Source organism: Eublepharis macularius, chromosome 7, assembly GCF_028583425.1.
Source record: "Eublepharis macularius isolate TG4126 chromosome 7, MPM_Emac_v1.0, whole genome shotgun sequence".
NCBI lineage: Eukaryota > Metazoa > Chordata > Lepidosauria > Squamata > Eublepharidae > Eublepharis > Eublepharis macularius.
The window spans coordinates 54,485,286-54,500,463 of record NC_072796.1 but is presented as its reverse complement, the minus strand read 5'-3'; the positions used below and the strand labels follow the sequence as shown (position 1 = coordinate 54,500,463).

The following is a 15,178-nucleotide window of genomic DNA, read 5'->3' as shown; positions in this document are numbered from 1 at the left end:
CGCTCTTCTAGACAGATTAGTGCCCCACCCAGAGTGGTGAACAAATTAATGTTAGTATTATCCCCACAATAGGCGGGGGAGCTGGGGCTGAGAGGAGTGGCTTACCCAAGGTCACCTACTGAGCTCATGGCAGTAATGGGATTCAAACCAATAGAGTGCTGATTTGCAGCTGAATCACTTAACCACTGTGGTCTTTCTGTGCAGTCCCATATGGGACTGTGCACATACAGTCCTGCCAGCCGGAGGAGTTCTTCAGCTTTTTCTCCTATAAGAGGCGGGTGACCTCCTCCCAGAGTGCCTAAGTGGCAGTTTCCTGGTGAAAATGGCCACACTTGGGAAAAGCATGCCCCCTGACCCTCAGTTCCTTCTTTGCCACCAGCCAGTTAAGATTGTCGGTAGGAGCCTCTCCAGTCTTCACACATCTTTTCTACTGTGCTGCGGATTTACACCTGCAGAGAGACAGAAGGAGAGCGTGAGTAAAATACTAAAGCCTTGCTCATGGCTGATAAAGCCTTATTTTTAAAAATGCACTCAGTGTGCAACAAAAATGAGGATGGACAGGCACTTGCTCTGCCTCATCTGCCTGGGAGAAAGCCAGAACATGAATTCCTGCAAACATTGCCAGATCTTCACCCCCAAGGCTTGAGCCGAACAAGCAACTAGACTCAAGGCTGTCCTTTGGGAACAGGCACTGTCAGCAATGATCAGCCCAACAGCAAAGACCTCTGCACTCGCAGAGCTTGCTGAACATTTGGGTCCCGCTTTGAAGCCTAGCTTGATGCTGACCACTATGGCAGCTTTGGAACTGACACCCTCCCCTTGGATCTGACAGAGATTCTCCTTGAGGAATCCATCAAAGTTGAACCGTAGATTTCTTTCTTCAACTCCACCACTTTTGGATCTCACTGCTGATCGATCAAGATCCTTCAAGTTGAGAGAGGCGCGTGGAGGCTGTCTGCGCTCCAAGTCGGGCACAGTGGGTGGCTGGGGAGGTTCTGTACGCCATCCCGGACACCTGCTGTGCCTGGCCCGTGGCTGCTGCCCCTGGCCGGGGGCATGTGTTGTTGTTGTTGGTGGTAGCGGCGGCGGTGCGGGGCTGGCCGGCTGCAGCAGCTGCAGGCCAGGCACGACAGCTCTGTGGTGCGCACCTCTGCCCCTGGCACCCCCTCTGGCACCCCTTTCGGTGCCTCAGTGCCTGTGGCACCCGCCTCACTGCCTCAGTGGTGGCGCAGGCACTGCTAATACGTATACATTTAAAATTCAACAGTAATTGGGTTGGATCCAGTGGAAACATTTCCACTTGTGCTACAGCTCTTGAGCAAGCAAAAATGGAAGATAAAGACCATGGAAGCTCTTGAGCAAGTAGAAATGGAATAAAAAGTTTGTACGAAGTCAAAATAATTGTTCTGGGCCCTATAATATATATAGAGGAAATGGTTAGGTGTTATATAAGTTCTTGTACAAGAGGAGATGTGTTAAATCCATTTTTGTTTCTGCTTGCACATCACTGGTTCTGAGCATAAAATAAAATACTCTGCATAAAATAAGTTGGTGTCATATGTAATAAATATGGGCTATAATGGTGTTAAGGTGTTATATTTTCTTAGGTTTGTTTTATTAATTTGTACTAATAGTAACTAATTTTTCAATCCTTCTCTGCAAGCAATGATTGGGAGGATGCTTTCAGAATCATTTTCATGATACAGTGTTAGTGGTTTATAATGCTTTGCAGTGTGCACTGGTAAAATAAAATGTTGTTTAAAAAACTCTCACTAGGTTTAAGGGCATGCTGATTTTTCATACATTTCCTATGTTTTTGAATATATTATGATATAACAGTGCAGTTAACATCAAATCATAATGATAATTTGTTAGTTAAAGGCTATTTCAGTCTATAAAACTTTGATTACTTGAAATTTAGCTGCGGTTTTATGAGTTTTCCCATATGATTGCCCACAAATTTTTATGTTGACTAAATTGTAAATTGTTTAAACTGTTCAAACAAATTACTTAGCAATTAAACCTTCAGCAAAATTGTAATTCATTTTAAATTTAGCACTGAGGTTTGATGTTTTTTATTGAGGGAAATAACTGAACAAAATTGTGAAGTATGCAAATTTTCAATCCCAGAGTGGCAATCCCCTCATAGGACAAAACATTCCCAGTGCTGTGGGTATAGGAATGCTTTCTACAGCAGCGAATTAATTTTGCAGTAAAGGATTGCTGGAGGATATTCCTGTTGTAGAATATTACCCAGTTTTTATGTTTTTCAAGTAATTCATTCCCAAGCAGAAATTTTTGTACCTGTTTTTGAATGGCAAGAGATACTGAAATGATATCTGAGACTGCCTTAAAAGTGGTTTCCAACTGACTGGGAGAATAGATGTTCTGGCTTCTTCAGGACAGTAGGCAGCTGTTGCTCTGGGTTCCATTCCCCTAGATCTGCCAATAATGCTGGACCACATCCAGACCTCTCCAAGGGAAGGGGCTGTAACTCAGTGGCAGAGCATCTGTTCAGCATACAGAAGATCCCAAGTTCAATCCTCAGCGTCTCCATTTAAAAAGGATCAGGTAGTAGGTGAAATGAAAGACCTATAACTGAGACCCTGGAGAGCAGCTGCCTATCTTATATAATACTGATCTTAATAGACCAATAGTTTGATTCAGTATAAGGCAGGATCATGTATTCAAAAACTGCTGGGCTCTGCCATTTCCCCACTATCAAACCTACTCTGAACTTTGCTCTCTGGTTAACCCCTATGGTTTGAAGCACCAATTCAAGTCTCAAATTATTAGATTTTTTAGAAATGTCAAGAATTGATATTCACATTGTAACCTTGCTGCTATTATAAACCATAGGAAGTATGTGCACATGGATTGCATCTTTGGACATAGTTTCAGGTGAGTAGCCATGTTGTTTTGTAGTAGAAGAGCAAGATTCAGGTCCAGTAGCACCCTAAAGACAAGTCTTTGGACTCATATTTCTTGAGCATCTGCCCTAACCTTCTTTCCTTTTACTTCTGTTTTGGAAAACATAGCAATATTTAAAAAACAATTTTATGGTATGTCATCACGAGACATACTTTTTGAAGGAAAAAAGCCAATGGCCCACTGGGCAGCCATTAGCCTTTGGTTGTATGCAAAGTGAAGCTCTCTGGTGTATACCAGAAATGTCTAAAGAAGCAACAAAACAACCCCAAAACTGAAAACAACAGTGCAGTGACACATTCTGCATGTTTACTGGACATTTTGACTTCATCATTGTGGCTTATTACAACCTTAAAATAGTTGTACAATCAGTTTGCAATGCAGCAAAAGTCCTATTGGGTATATGCAGACCATTGAGAATGCATAAAGAAACTTTGTGAATTATGATTTCAATGTCTAGAAATTCATAAGAATGATGGGGTTTGTTTTCAGATTATCACCTCATTAACACCTATACACAATTTTTAGTCCAGGCCAAAGATGCATGAAATTCACTTGTGATCAATCTGTCTGCACTGGAAACATCTGGGAACCTACATAGATGTTAATTGTCCTGAAGATTGTCTGTTTAAAGAGTAACACATTTCTCCTTTGCCATTAATTATTTAAAAAGCATAGAGTGAAAAATTCCTCAGTTTACTCCTTGTATCTGTGGTCTATGAATAGAAACATAGAGCTGAAATGGTCCCCAAGGATCATATAGCCCAACCCCCTGCACAGTGCAGTAAATTCACAGCTATCCCTGGACTCCCCTAGTGACCTCTACTCAATGTCTTGACCCCCTCTGACCAGCCCTTGGTCCAGCTCAGCAATTTTGAATTACTCAATTGGCTCAAAGGAAGAGCCAAAGCCAAGAAACCAGGAGGACCTGCCAAATCAGGGAGGGCTTGAAGGTGCAGAGGCAGCTGCTGATCACACTCCAGCTGCACTGGAGGACACCCTGCCAGTGCCTGCAAGTGAGCCCTTGCCACCATCCACTGAGATAACCGCTAGGCCTTTACCATGCAGGGCACATACCTGGACCCCCTGCCACCTTGCAGGGATGACAAAAATAGAAAGTCCAGGCTGAGGTGGCACAAAGGAGGTGAAATGCCAGACTGGCTGTGTGCCACCTCCCTGTAGATCCAGAGCAGAGGACTGAGAGTGGTACTTCCTTGCAGGATCCTGGCCAGAGCACAGTGCAGCCTCAGGAGCTCCAACACCTGCCAGCAAGTGCACCTGAGCTTGATTGACATCCAGCCTATTTGGGCTGAGGCTTGAGAACGCTGCATTGTTTGATCATCTGGTCCACTAGGTGCAAGCCCTGTGCTACAGCTCCAAACAGGCAGCTCCCAGCATAGGCAATACTCCAGAGGAGTCCAGCCCAGGCCAGCTTGCTGGACACAGGACAGTCAATGCTCCGTGGAAGACAAAAAACCTCTAGGATTCCTGGCTAATTGGCTGGATGAAAATTCTTTCTTGACCCCAAAGTGGAAATCAGCATTACCCTAGGCATGTAAGAAAGGCTACTAGAACCTAGCACCAGCTCATCCCTTCATGTCCTCCCTCTCTATTTACGTTCATATGAAGTCATAGAATGATCATTGCTGTCAGATATCTATCTGGTCTCTGCTTAAAAACCTCCAAAGAAGGAGAGCCCATCACTTCCTGAGGAAGCCTGTTCTAATGAGGAACCACTTTTTAACTGTCAGCAAGTTCTTCCTAATGTTTAGCTGAAAACTCTTTGGTTTAATTTTAACCTGTTGGTTCTGGTCCAGTCCAATGGGGCAACAGAAGACAACTTTGTTCCATAGTCGATGTGATAGCCTTTCAAATACTTGAAGATGGCTGTCCTATTAGCTCTCCATTGTCTCCTTTCCATGCTAAACATACTCAGCTCCTTCGACCTTTCCTCACAGGCTTGGTCTCCAGCCCCCTCACCATCTTTGTTGTTTTCCTTTGGAGATGTTCTAACTTGTCAACATCCTTCTTAAACTGAGGTCTAACCAGGGCAGAGTAAAGTGATTCCATCGCTTCATGTAATCTGGAAACAATACTTCTGTTGATAGAACTTTATAGAGTTCTGACCTATAAAACCCTAATCGGACTTGGACCAGCATACCTGAGGGACCTCCTCTCCCCATATGTACCTTGGAGAGCTCTTAGATCTGCAAGTAAACATCTACTGGTGGTTCCTGGCCCCAGGGAGGCTCAGCTGGCCTTGACCAGGGCCAGGGCATTTTCTATCCTGGCCCCAACCTGTTGGAACTCTCTGTCGGAAGACACTTGGGCCCACCAAGATCTTGTATCTTTTTGGTGGGCCTGTAGGACAGAGATGTTTCACCAGGCATATGGTTGAGGCCAGCACCGGATCCATCTAATTAGCCTTCCTGCCGGTCTCCTGCCAGGGGGGGGGGAAGGGAGCGTATGCTCCATCTGCCTCCCCATGCTTGAGGAGTTAGAGGTTCACCAACCCACACGTCCACCCTTTTCTTCCCTTGTGTATGGTGGGCAGGGAAAGGGGGAAGGGAGCACCACCTGGAATGTTGAAATCCATGTTGGTACTGAGTTATATTTTATTGGTTAAATTTGTTGTAATTTATCTATGATTGTAACCTACCCTGAGCCTGCTTGTGGGGAGGGCGGGCTAAAAATCCAATCAATCAGTCAGTCAGTCAATCAAAATCACATTTGCCTGTTTAGCTACCTTATAACACTGCTGACTCATGGTCAGTGGATGATCTAATAAGACCCCTAGATCCTTTTCACAAGTAATACTGACACGTCTCACCCATCCTGTAATTATACATTTAATTTTTTCTACCTAAATGTAGAACTTTAAATTTATCTCTGTTGAAATTCATTTTGTTAATTTTAGACCAATTTCCCAGCCTGTCAAGATCATCCTAAATCTTATTCTACCTTCTACACCTTCCCAATTTAGTATTATTTGCACATTTAACGTGCATTTCCTCTATTCCAGATCATTTATAAAGATCTTGAACAACACAGGGCTCAGGACATATTCCTGAGGCCCTGTGTTTGTCACTCCTCTCCGAGAGGATGAGGAACCATTTACAAGCACTCTTTGGGTATGATCTGTCAACTAATTACAAATCTGCCCAACAGCAGTAGTAGGCTATAAGGCCCTTTTGTGCTACCCCAGCTGTTCCAAATAAGGTTGCTCAAGGTTACATGCATTCAGAGGCCATAGGGACTTCCAGTATAGAATGCTGTATCAATACCATGGATAGATGTGTACTGTACATAGAGTGAATGATCCCATACAAATTAACAGAATTATAGAGTTCTATGCTGCTGTGAAAAGATAATTGCCCACATATTTTCAAGGGTATTTTTTCTTCTAAATCTTTTCCAGAGTCTTTTACTATCACATGCACAATTTAAACTTCAAAAGAGCAGCTGTATAACCTATTGAAAATAAAGTGTAATACTTCTTTATGTTTTTAATTTTGTACACATGTAGTTCATTGCCTGTATATTTAGCAAACTGATTTTAGCACCATAAGCATAACTGCTGATCAGCAGGCTAATAAAGTGGCTCATGTAAAGCTAACCAAATGTTTGCATCTAGATTGAAGAGTATTTCCTGTTGATACCCTTGCACCACTTTGACAATCTGAATATATGTTTGTAATCCCTTGACAAAAAAAATTCAAAACGTAAGTCATGATGATCATTCATTAGCCCTTCAGATTTTTACATGATAGATTAGAAATAATGTCTTTTTAACATAAATAGCCCCATTTATCTATATGTTTTCTTTGGATCTTATATTAATGAAACTTGCTGCTCACACATCCTGAGCGAATCCCAGTTTTTGAGAGGGGACATTTAAGGTGCAGCAGAGTAAAGCCCACCTCTGGGGAAATAATGAAGCTGGACATCATCTTGAAAAATGCTTCCACTTTCACTAAGGGCTCCAGGGTAGAGGTACAGTACAATGAGTTACTGTTGCTTGGATCACTGTAGCTAGGTTGCCAGTCAAGACGTAGGGAAGAAGCTGCCTGATCTGATGAAGATAGAAGAGTTGGATCCAGAGAACTGCAAGTGGAGCTCCACTCCATGGATTGCAGTTTTCCACCTTCTTCCTTCCTGCTGCAGCCTCCTGCCCTCCCCAGAGGGTTGGGGGATTTGAGGGAAGGATATGGGATGTGGTACACAAGGTTCAGAGGGGAAAACCTTTTGCTTCCTCAATCTCATTACAAGATGTAAGAGTCCTAGTTGGCATTGCCGCCAAATTTCATGAGTTTAGCTGTCATTAATTTTGTGATTTGGACTGGGAGGCCTACATTAAAGTCCAGAATATATGTTTCCCCACCATTTGTTGAATAGTTCATCTGATATTTTTATCTCGAGGCACAGCATACTACGTTCCTTGAAGACTAAGTGTATTGTGAATATATAAAATGTCGATAGCACAAAAAAGTTGCATAGCCTACTGAAATTCTAAGAAATCATTTCTTGATTTGCTCTATTTACATCCCACTTTTTGGACAAGAATTGCCTCCTAGAATGGCTTATATCTGTCAAAGTACATATAACCTATACCCAGGCTTACAAACATTAAGAAGAAAAAACAGCAAGCAAGAGGGGGCGTGGTCAGGAAAATCCAAACTGGAAGAGAACATTTCTGTTCAGTCAAGGCAATATGATGTTTTCATTGTTGGTGTTCTTCCTTGGGGGTAGAGAGTAGAGATGGGCACGAACCGCATTACGAACTTCAAGAACCCACGAAATTGGCAATCGCGCAATCGCGATCCGGCGGTTCGTGATTGTCCATGGCAAATGAACCAGCGTTTGGAAGAGGCCTGGTTCGGTGCGTTTGGCCGCGGTTTGGGAAGCCAGACAGTCAGGCACCAGCAATCAATTCCCCTGGCAATGGAGCCAGGGGAATGCCTGAACTCTGTCTGCACTCCTTCTGTCACCCTGGAAACCTGAATGGAAGCCCAGCTTACCTTGATCGGCAGGTTTTCCTTCCAACCATGGAGCTGCAAAGTGGTTACAAGTTGGGAGAAGGCACCCGGGGGAGGGAGGGGGGAGGGGTGTTCTGTAGTCATGGGCACTCCAATCTCATCCCTGCAAACCCTGATAGGCAGCTCTGACGGCCAAACACAGACCTCCTGCATTTCTCAATGAGTCCTCAGCTTATAAATAGCAGTGGGCTCCCAGGCTGGTTTTCACTTTCAGCTAGCAGTGGAGTGTGACAGAGCTGCTGCTTGCTACTTGCTAGCCTTTGGGGAGAGACAGAGAGAGTATAATTGAGCTTGGATTTTTGTGGGAGTTTCCTGGGGTCCTCGGACTGAAGAGGGTATAACTCCAAGATCCCTATTGCAATCTTGACCAAACTTGGGTGCTGGCTGGAGGAGAGCCTGCTACACACTCTTTGTGAATATGGGCTCTCTAAGTGCAATGGGGGTCGTTCTGAACACTGCGAACTGGTTCGGCAACGGGAAATGTCCGTTGCGGTTCGCGACTTTGGGATTGTCATCGGCACTGAACCACGAACCACAGAGTCATTAAATTTTTTTGGTTTGTGCCCATGTCTAGTAGAGAGTGCAACCTCCTGAAGAGCCTTATAGCTAAGGTCAGTGTCCTTCCCTTCATCTTCTTGGCAACTGATAGAGCATTTCTTTGGGATGACTGCACGTTGTGTTTTAAAAAGTTTGCTTTTTAGTTTTCTGTTAAGTCTCCTACCTTTATTAATAGGCAGAAGGGGAAACAAAGTCCCAAAAGTTATAATGAAATATAAACAACAACGACTTTGCTAACCTTTAGTTTGTCTGAGAACCTTCTTGGGGTGCCTACTGTGTTATTTGTTCATGAATGCAGGTTGGCAGATCTCAGTAAAGAAGAAATATCTGAACTCTAGTTATTATTCTGAATCTCTAAAATATGAAAATTCACATTTCATAAAGCTGTGCACTTTTTTCTTTCTTTTTTTAAAAAAGAAGTTAGCATTTGCAAAACAAGGTCTCTTATTATCTGATATCCTCCGGAAGGTTAGGAGAGTTGTTTCCTATATTACTTAGGGAAAAAATTCTTTTTACAATTGAAAATGTCAGCATCAATTTAAAGTAACACTAAGCATGTGCTTGCTTTCTGAATATTATCCTCCTCCACCTCCCCTCCAACCACCCTGCTGAGGATCTGAGTGTGACAGTTTGATTAGATCATCAATCCTTACTGTTAACAGCACTTTTCCTGAACACCTGGGTTGCTAGGTCACATCTGAGTTTAGCTACCGTTGCTTTAGTGACCTAGTGTGCATACGCCACAGTAATTTACATTTAGTCCTCATATTTAAAGTTACCTTACAACAACAGCTTTCTTTGAAAAGGGAGGGGGACCCTTTGCCCTCCTTTCTAGCTTATTCTATGGGAACTGATTTTTGAAAGAAAATTATAGTATAATCACTTGCCTCGGTGATGATCTCACATTATTCTGTCTTGCCAGAGTATTGAAAGAATGCCATCCTAAAATGAAAATCTGCCAATTTAGTTCATTTTCTGACTGTGTAAGAAAATTGTACTCAATTCATTGCTAAGTTTTTAATATGCAAATTATTGAAACGTGTAAGTCATGTGCTGTATAATCTCATTTGTTTGAGTGGTCCATTGAGATTGCAAAATGGAAGGATTCCAATACACCACAAATGGAACACACCTCTCCACTCTTAGCCCCCAATATTTGGACTCCTTTTAAGATCAGCATGATCTATAAGTACAGTATGTTGAGTGTAGATAAAACTTTATACCTGCTCACACTCATTAAATTATTGAAATGCAGCTCTATGTGTCATCAACATTCATTTAATGTAGATTGTTGTTTGGATGGATGACCTTCTGGACAATATCTCACAGCAATATAGAAAACACAAGCTCCGAATGCCTTTGGATCCTTCACTGACAAGCCCACACTTTTCATCTTTTCTGCTAGTTGACCTCTCACTTCTAGTCCCCCCCCCTGGCTGATTTGCCATGATGTCACAGTGAATTCTGCAGACAGAAATGTCCTGTCCCTCTGGCTGCTACTGGTTTAACAGCTGTAATATTACTGAAGGGCTGGCCATCCTGAGGCTAAGGAACTTTAGAAGTTGAATTCCAAAATACACAAATTTTAACAGACAGGTGAAACTTGCTGCTTATGTGTACAAAAATCAGTTGGCCTGCATTTTCATTATTTCCTGAGGATGCATTCGTCTGACCAAAGTGTTCAGACAATGTACTTTTCCTTTGTGTAGATCACCTATTGTTTATATACAGGACTACTTTTCCTTTTCCTCCCTCTAAAGATTATCCCATTCAGTTAAATTGCTTGATGGCTTCCAAGTGTTGTCTTCTGCTTTTATTTCAGAACAAGTAGTAGCATCTTTTATATATAATTCTGAATGTGGGCCCAGAGTGAAGAAGGAAAAAAACCCCTCAGTGGGGTTATTTACAGATGGAGGAGATTTTCCTACATACTTGGAGTCAATGTTTCCTCTAAGGTGTACAGTGTTGTGAGCCAAAAATCTACTTCATGAGCTGAAACAATAACTTGCATTAAAGTTATGAGCGCACCTCCTTTTTAAAAAAAATGTATTTCAGTCTACAACCATGCAAACAAACTACAAACTAATTTGTATTGTTTCTTGCTTAAAAACAACAGTCATTCATACATGGTTTCTAAATATCAAACAGGATGTGGCAAGAACAGTTTGCAGGGTGACCCAAATCCAGAATATTCAGTTGTTGCCAGAAATGGACAGGCACTTTGGTATCCCTAGGTGAAACCCAAGGGTTGCCATTCTCAAGGTGTGTCCTGGAGTTGTCCTGGAAATACAAATAATCTCCGGACTACACAGGTCAGACTTCCTGGAGAAAGTGGCGGCTTCAGAGAGTGCAATGTATGGCATCGCATCCCTGCTGAGTTCTCTCCCTTCCTCAAACTCCACCCTCTCCAAGCACTGCCACCAAATCTCCTCCTCTGGCTCCTGGCACAAGGATGGAGAGGCTGCTCGGCGGGCCCACTGCCGCCGCCTCCTTCTCCGGCTCCCAGCACCAGGACTGAGAGGCTGCTCGACAGGCACGGTGGAGAAGGAATTCTTCTGTGACAGGGCTGGGGCCGCACTAGGCCCTCCGGGTTGGCCTGCCAAAGGGCAGGAAACATGGAAGGCAGGGTAAAGATTCATGCGTGATTGCGCATGAGCACACATTAGCTAGGACAGTGCTTGAAGTAACATCCACATTTGCAGAAAAATCTGAAAAGTAAAAAAATGAAGAGGGATTTTAAAAATGGCATAGGATAAAATAAACAAAACTTTTCTGAATCTACACTGGAGGGTCTCAGGTGCCATTTGTGATTGCCTAGTATACCCCAGTACACACTGCAGGAGGTGGGAGAAGAAAGGAGGAGTCAGTGGCAACATGGGAAATGAGAGAGGGGGAAGGAAAGGATAAGGCAAAGAGGAGGGGAGGTGGTGGTGGAGGAAAAATAGGAGGAGGTGGGGAGGAAGGAGGAGAGAGCATAATGGTAAGAGAGGAAGAAAATGCAGTGGTGGGAGGGTTGGAGAGTGAGAAAGGAATTGGTTGGGGCAGCAGAAAGAAGAGAGGGGGAGGTGAGGGGAAGATGCAGGAGCCAGAAGGCAGATGGGAATTCCCTATCCACACAAGTTATTTGCAGATAGTTGTTGTGGGTTTTCCAGGCTGTATTGCCGTGGTCTTGGCATTGTAGTTCCTGATGTTTCGCCAGCAGCTGTGGCTGGCATCTTCAGAGGTGTAGCACCAAAAGACAGAGATCTCTCAGGAAAACTACAAACTACAGGAAAAAAGACAGACAAGCCCAATGGGACACTGAGAGATCTCTGTCTTTTGGTGCTACACCTCTGAAGATGCCAGCCACAGCTGCTGGCGAAACGTCAGGAACTACAATGCCAAGACCACGGCAATACAGCCCGGAAAACCCACAACAACCATCGTTCTCCGGCCGTGAAAGCCTTTGACAATATTTGCAGATACTTTGCTTATAGTACCTACTTTATAACCAGCCAAGTGGAAGCTGCTCAGCTTAGTAAGCTACATTTGAATTTAATGTTGACACCTTACTGGACTCTTTACTATTTTGCTACTACAGACTAACATGGCTAACTCCTCTGGACATATATCATCAATATATGTGGCCAAATCTGTGGATACGAAAATCCAAATACTGGAGCCACGAATATGTAAGATCCATTTTTCTACAAAAAATGTTCGAAGTTTGCAGAAAAATCTGAAATCTAACCTGCTCCCAGCACTTGGTCATTAACTTACCCCCATAATAGAAACAGAACGTGTAGCTTTGAGAAACAAATAACCTCATTAGCCATTTCTAGTCAACCTCACAATATTGTCAGCCCTAAGTGTTGGCTTCTGTCAGTATAATGTAGGGAGAGGGGGCAGGGCTTTTTCCAGGACTGTTTGGGCCTTTGAGGGAGGACTCAATGGGTCCCAGGCCCAGCAGCAATCACCAGACAACTTGCTGTTACACAACTTGCATAATTCACCCAGGCCTAGCTGTTTTCTACTGTTCCGCAGCAGCTGCCCCACAAAAGCCAGTGTTGTATAGTGGTTAGAATTTCACACTAGAATGTGAAGGAGTGGACTCAGGTTTGAATCACCACTCTGCTGTGGAATCTCTCTGAATGGCCTTGGGCCAGTTAAATTCTCACCCTAACTTACCTCACAGAGTTCTTGTGAGGATAAAATGGAAGACAGGAGAATGATGTAACCTGCTTTGGGTTCCCATCATGGAGCAAGGTGTTGTATTAATGAAGTAAATAAATAATAATCATAGCTGAAGATGGGGGACAGATAAAAGTTGAATGGGTGGGTGAGAAGGTGAGACAGAAGCAAGGAAAGATGAGGATTTAAGGGTTGCTAGAAGGGGGGAAGAAGAAATAGTGTGGTGAGGGGAATACTGGGGAAAGTGAGGTGCCTCCCACAAGTCATTACTGGTTCCCCATTATGAAACTACCTGAATTGGCTGTCAGCATCGGCCAACTGGACTGGGCCTGACCTGGCTGGCCCCATGCAACATGGATACATTTCACACTTGTACTTTACAGTGTATCTGTACTTGTTTCATATCCCATGTTTGCAGAGGTTTTACACTTGCAAGCAGTGCTGCTCTTAGTCCACAGTATCCCTGATTTTTCCCCCTGTGGACATACCGTGATGTTATTTTGAACCCGCTGGTGACTTGCGTCTGGCCCAATTAATGCTAGTGTGAACACTTTTGTCTTCTTTTTGCTTCTCTCCCCCCTTCTCCTTTTCCTCAGGAGGTGATTGGTCTGTGCAGATCTGACCACACCCACTCTCCTCAGCTCCCTGAGCACTTTGTCCACTCCTTTTTAAAACCTTTCAGCATTTGGTGGCAGTGTGGTGAAGTGTCCCCAGACCACCCAGCTGACTGGCAGCAGGGAGCTGGGTGCCTGCCTGGCCTGGCCCAAGCAGAGAAAGCAGAGCACAGAGTGGGAGGGAGGTGGGCAGGGCTGGGGTCATGAGGTGCAAATGTGGGTGCTCTCCCTCTCTGCCTCCATTCGAGCGATGCCCCTGAAGAACTCGGGCTTGGCTCAGCGGGGCCAGCCCTGATGGGGGAGGAAGGCTTTGTGCAGCGTGCAAGGCGCTCGGTGCGTGGTCTGGGACTGAGCTGAATTTAATCTTCGTTCAGCTGCCTCTTGCCCTTGCCAAATCCCAACGAATCTGTGAACTGGAGATTATCTGCAGCCTGGAGCGAAGGAGAGCGGAAGGCTGGGAATGAGCAAGAGGCACGGGGGACTCTCCCTTCAGCAAGGCCTCTGCTCAGATTCTCCTCTCTTCTGGCTCCCATCCTTGCGCTCCCCTCCGCCCCTGCATCCTGCTGCCGCGGCTTCCTCATAAGTTTCCTCATCACATTTGAGCTGTTTACTTCTCTACACCGCCCTCTCCCTTTCCTTGAGCTGATTAGTCTCTGTGGATCTAATAAAACCCACCCTCCTTAGCACCTCATTCACTTTTTCTGTAATTGATTCAGGGGAATCAAACCTGGTTCTCCAGATTAGAGTCCTGCCACTCATAACCACTACACCAAACTGGCTCTCATGTGTACTCATGTGATTGGATAGGATCTAGCCAAAAGCACTCATGTGATTGGATAGGATCTAGCTAAAGAATTTGCAGAAGCAATTGGCAGAAGGGATTTTCCCCCATTTTCTGTTTCTCCAAGCAGCCTGCTTTTTGTCCCAAAACTTCTCTGTGAGAATTAGGAAAGCCTCACAAATCAAATGTGCTGCAATGACCAGGGACAATCCAGTAAAACTGTCTCTTTCTCATTCTTCCATTTACAGTGTACATTAGCAGAGGAGGGAGAAGGAGGCAATTTTACCCAATTTCTTGTAATTGCAGAGCTGTCCAGTAGTGCATTTTACTTGGAGCATCAGAGAGGAGCTTCATGAAGGTGGGAATGATCTTCTCTTTCTGTGAACTCTTTTGCTGGATCCATGTTGTCATACTGTGTTTCATGAGTAACTAGTAAGGTAGAGGGGAAAAGCAAGACTAAAACAAACGGAAGGAAATGATAGCTGTAGTATGCATGTCAGTTCTAGGACTGATTTTAGAAATGCTTCAGAGTAAATCAAAAGAGAGAGGAATGTTTGGCCAAGTGAACTAGTGGAATAGGACTTACAAAACCTCATCTTTCCTATAAAATGGAATAATCTTCCTCCAAAATACTGACTAGGGTTGCTTCCACACGTCCTTAGTGAAACAGCCTGCCAACGGAAATTTGACAGGTTATCTCCCTCGTTACACATGTCTACATTTCCCATGTGTGGGCAGGTCATGATGATCTCGCTTTTTAAGCGTTTTTTTGTGAACCTTGTTTTAGTCTGTTTTCATTTTTGATGCCGGTTTTTCTATGTGATTATCTAGCATATCAATGCATGTGGACTCTTTTTTGCACTTTTGAAGTGCCCTTCCACAAATCTCAACCCCTCCTCTCGCCATTACCCCTCCCACACATGTGTCTGGCTCGCATGCATGATCGTATAATCCCTCCCCCCTTTTTTACTTTTTTAAACGATCCTTTTGCTATTACAATATCTATGTATTCAAAGAGACTTATGCTGCAGTGCTTGCTACATTGGATAACTCAGCAATCAGACTATCAGTCTAGGAACAACAATGGGACT

General features: G+C 43.9%; 1 protein-coding gene across 1 annotated transcript in view; it reads left to right on the top strand.

Annotated features, from left to right (window-relative positions):
- The window catches only part of ZNF407 (zinc finger protein 407), a 527,028-nt gene that overhangs the window by 215,780 nt on the left and 296,070 nt on the right, over nt 1–15,178 (top strand). The window lies entirely within an intron of this gene.